This window comes from Chamaea fasciata, unplaced genomic scaffold, assembly GCF_029207755.1.
Source record: "Chamaea fasciata isolate MVZ Bird 193981 ecotype frontalis unplaced genomic scaffold, bChaFas1.0.hap1 SCAF_1028, whole genome shotgun sequence".
NCBI classification, from domain to species: Eukaryota; Metazoa; Chordata; class Aves; order Passeriformes; family Sylviidae; genus Chamaea; species Chamaea fasciata.
The window spans coordinates 16875-21319 of NW_027095113.1; the positions used below are offsets into that span (position 1 = coordinate 16875).

At 59.6% G+C, this 4445-nt stretch overlaps 1 long non-coding RNA gene across 2 annotated transcripts; it reads right to left on the bottom strand.

Moving 5' to 3' along the window:
• Positions 1 to 1918: 1918 nt before the first annotated feature.
• Positions 1919 to 3136, bottom strand: LOC136284500 (uncharacterized). 2 transcript variants are annotated; one of them, XR_010719219.1, is made up of 3 exons: positions 2835 to 3136; positions 2549 to 2700; positions 1919 to 1977 (listed from the first exon to the last, which is right to left on the bottom strand). It is a non-coding gene; the product is annotated as an uncharacterized lncRNA (long non-coding RNA). The 2 variants fall into 2 exon arrangements; XR_010719218.1 differs by lacking the exon at positions 1919 to 1977 and adding an exon at positions 2252 to 2434.
• Between the last annotated feature and the right edge of the window lie 1309 nt (positions 3137 to 4445).

A 4445-nucleotide genomic window follows, 5' to 3' on the forward strand; every position in this document is an offset into this window, starting at 1 on the left:
GGCACACCAGGGACAGCCAGGGCACCCCCAGGGACACCTAGGGGACAGCCAGGGCACCCCAGGGACACCCAGGGCACCCCCAGGGACAGCTAGGGGACAGCCTGGGCACCCTAGAGACACCTAGGGGAAAGCCAGGGCACCCCCAGGGACACCAAGCGGATAGCCAGGGCACATCCAGGGACACATAGGGGACAGCCAGGGCACCCCAGCGACACCTAGGGGACAGCCAGGGCACCCCGGGAAACCCAGGGCACCCCCAGGGACACGTAGGGGACAGCCAGGGCACTCCAGGGACACCTAGGGGACAGCCAGGGCAACCCCAGGGACAGCCAGAGCACCCCAGGGACACCTAGGGGACAGCCGGGGCGCCCCCAGGGCCACCTAGGGGAAAGCCAGGGCACCCAGAGCTCCAAGTGCTCTCCAAGGCAGGCTCAAAACCCTTACCAACGATTGGCTTTAATAAAGCAACTCACACAAAGTCACCAGCACCACACGGTTGGTCTGTAACGGCTGCAACAAAATATGCCCTTCTGGAAGCAGTTCAGCACTTACTGATCACTTCTTTGTTTTGGCACTTCCCAGCCAGGGCCTGCGGGGCCTCCTGCAGATGCAGGTCTTCGCTGACAAGGCTCCACTTGTGCAGCAGCAGCAGGATTAGGGGCAGGAGCAGGAGCAGCTCCCTGAAATTTTAGAAAATATTAGAAAAATACAGGCAAAAATCTCACCTCTGTCCTCCCCTAAGAACATCCCTAGGACATCATCCCAGTTTTTCCCAGCTAGGAGCTGCAAGGAATTCAGGCAGGGGAATTGACATCAGGGAACAGCTTTGTAAAGTCAAAGGCAGAAAGAGAAGATCCACCAGCAAAGGGCAGGAAAGGGGAAAGGTTTCTGAAAACATTTCTGCAGTCTAATTAATAATTATTTCTGCTTCCCCAGCGAGAAGAACACAAACTCACAGCCATTCAGGCCTGACAGTCCCCTGCAGCCAGAGCTCAGCACACATCCACAGAAGCAAGTCCAGCATCTGAAAGAAAAAAAAAAAAAAAAAAAAAAACAACAAAAAAACACAATCAAACCAGAAGGAAAAGGTGATTCCTTTGGCTTCAAAGTTATTTCAAGTTCTTAAAGCCCAACACAGCTGATAGGAGAAACAGAGTCAGGACTCCTGGCAGACAGAGGGTGTTTTCCCCCCCAGGGGACTGCAGAGGAATTGTCTGGGACTTGGACTGTCCCTCGGGGTGACACCAGTTGCTGTGACTTTTATCATTCCATATGTTTGACTCCCAAAACTTCCCAGCCCAGGGGCTTGAGCTGACAGGGCAGCACAAAGATTGTTCTCTGTGTGGTGCCCAGATTTGGGGTTCACTGTCACCTTTGCTAGTTTAGATGAATTATACCCACGGCCCCGAATTCCCTGCTCAGTTCCTGCTGCAATAACCTCACAGTGCCTCACAGAGCATGGATATTCCCACGCAGAGCTGCTGCTTGAATGCCAGATGTGTCAGGAACCAGCAGAGCTTCCAAGGAAGCTCAGCAGGATGGGGACAGGATAGGTTTCTATTCCATAGATTTGGTTAATTCTAACCCTCATCCCCTGGGGGTCACCTGTCAGATTTCCCTGGAATTCAGCCACCCCCTGAGCTCGGGCTCCAGGTGATGTTTCAGAGCAGGAGAAGGCACTGGCCGGCCTGTGCTGAGGCAGCCCCTGTGCCCTCGGGAGGACACAGCTCCCTGTAGGAGCTCAGCTCCTTTCCGAGCCCCAGCAGTGGCCTCTGCAAGCGCCTTTCCCTCAGGCAAGGGATGCCCATCCCTGCCTTCAGCACACCTCCAGTGGGACCCACCTGCAAAAGCTTTCCATCACTTCTGCACTCCAGCTGGCTCCCTGGAAAAGTCCAGACTTCATCCAAACGAAACTCCATCCCACTCAAACCTTTGATTTTGAGGCATCTCCGAGGGCCGTTGCTCTGGATTTAATTTCTGTGAGGGAGGAGCACCTTGGCTTTAATGCTGCCGATGGGTGATGTCCTCAGGCTGAAAGGGAGGGGATTTGGGGTGGCCAGGACATCCCTGGCAACTGTGTGGGAGCTCCGGGAGGTGGGAATTGCTGTCTGAGCCCCTCTGCAGACAGCCCGAGCCGCCGTTCCCGGGCAATGCCAGCTGTTCCCTGGGGAGCTCTTGGGCTGTGGGTGCCTCTGTCCGGGCTGCAGCATCTCCCCGTGCCCGGTGGGAGCAGCCTCTGGCCGAGGAGCCGCGGCAGCCCCGGGGCCGTGTCCGTGCCAGCCCCGAGCCCGGCCCCGGGCCCTGCGTTTGGCCGCCGCTGCCACGGGCGGGGCCCCGCAGGCACAGCTCCTCCCCTGCACATCATCCCAGGGCTGCTGGCCCCGCTGGGGCTGCCGGCCTCCTTCCTCCCTGCGCCTCCGGGCACCCGGGACACCTGCAGGAAACCCCGAGGGACACTGCAGGCGGCACGGGGGGGCACCGAGGCCTCCGGCCAGAAAAGCAGCCCCGGCCTCAGCAGCTGCCATCAGTTTGGCCCGGCAACACTCACCTGCAGGAAACGCCCCTGTGCGGGTGGGACCGGCCCTGCCTCTCTCCAGAACTTTGGCCGTGGAAGAAGGGAAGCCTCAGGACTTGTCCTGCTCCTTTCCGCCCAGAAAGAGACTTTGTGTAAGTACTTTTACGGCAGCTGTTGAGTAAATCCTGGAAAGGACAGGAAATCAGCGTCACTGGAAGAGCTTTGTGCTGTCGTGACCTGCCAGCCAGTTCTGCCCTCGAGCCATTCCAGGGGCTGGTGTGTGAAGCAGCTTTGGCAGAGAAGGCGGCACTGCACTTACCTTAGTGGGGCCAAGCGTTGCCATCCTATGGAGGTCCATCCCCATAATGCAGAGATTGGTTCAGCTGCTTGGAGCAGAGTCCGGGTAATGCCAAGGTGCTGAGTTCGATTCTCAAACGGTCCGTCTGCTTGAGAGTCAGATTTTAGGATCCCTCTCAGGCTCAGTATATCCTGTGACCTGGAAATAAGAGGAAAATTCTCGGCTGAGTTTTAATAAAACAGCTTTTGCCATTGCAGGGTGTGAGCTGCACTCGGTGATTTTCGGCCGCGATGAGCCCCACGAGCATTCCGCCCTTCCTTGCCGCCATCTTGGTTGCGTCTGAGGCCACTTCCGGTCCCGCCGGCATCTTTTTTGCGGCACCGCTAAGGCCCCCGGCAGGTGTTTACACAGACGCCTGACTAAATCCACGAATCCGAACCCGGAGGCGGCGCGGATGAGCACATGGCCGGTGTCTGCACACCTGGAAACGCCGCGGAAAATTGCGCCCGGGCGGCGCTGTAGTCGGGGTTTTTGTGCAGGCATCTGCGTAAACGCCTACAGGGTCCTTATTTTTTCCCGCCCTTTTGGCCGCCCTTTTTGGAAGGTCGGGCGCCTCGCGCCTCGGCGCCATTTTGTGAGGGGCGACGCGTGACTTCCGCTTTTCCTTGCCGCCATCTTGGTTGCTCCTGAGGCCACTTCCGTCCCGGCCGCCATGTTCTTTGTGGCTCGGCATAGGCCTCCGCCAGGTGTTTACACAGACGCCTGACTAAATCAACGAATCCGAACGCAAGCGCGTCGCGACTGAGCACACGGCCCGTGTCGGCACACCTGGAAACGCCGCGGAAAATTGCGCCCGGGCAGCGCCGTAGTCGGGGTTTTTGTGCAGGCGTCTGGCTAAATGCCTATAGGGTCCTTATTTTTTCCCGCCCTTTTGGCCGCCTTTTTTGGAAGGTCGGGCGCCTCGCGCCTCGGCGCCATTTTGTGAGGGGCGACGTGTGACTTCCGCTTTCCCTTGCCGCCATCTTGGTTGCTCCTGAGGCCACTTCCGTCCCGGCCGCCATGTTCTTTGCGGCTCGGCATAGGCCTCCGCCAGGTGTTTACGCAGACGCCTGACTAAATCAACGAATCTGAACGCGGACGCGGCGCGACTGAGCACACGGCCCGTGTCCCCACACCTGGAAACGCCGCGGAAAATTGCCCCCGGGCGGCGCCGTAGTCGGGGTTTTGTGCAGGCAGCTGCATAATCACCTATAGGGTCCTTATTTTTCCCGCCCTTTTGGCCGCCCTTTTTAGAAGGTCAGGCGCCTCGCGTCTCGCCGCCATCTTGGTAGTGGAACCCACTAAAATGCCCCCTCGGCCGCTCACACAAGCGCCTGACTCAATGGACTGCCGCCCGCGGCGCCGCTGCGCCCCCATCCCGTGTCCGCACACCCGCAGACGCCGCGGAAAAGCGCGCCCGGACGGCTCCGGGGTCCGGGTGGCGCGCGCAGGCAGCCGGCTGCCACGCGCCCGGGCTCCTTGCCTTTTTCCCTCCCTTTCGGCCCCGAGCTGCGGGCGGGCGGGCGGCAGCGCCGCCCCCGAGCTCACAATGCGGGGCTGCCACGCGCGTCGGGGACGGGCGGGGGGGGACAG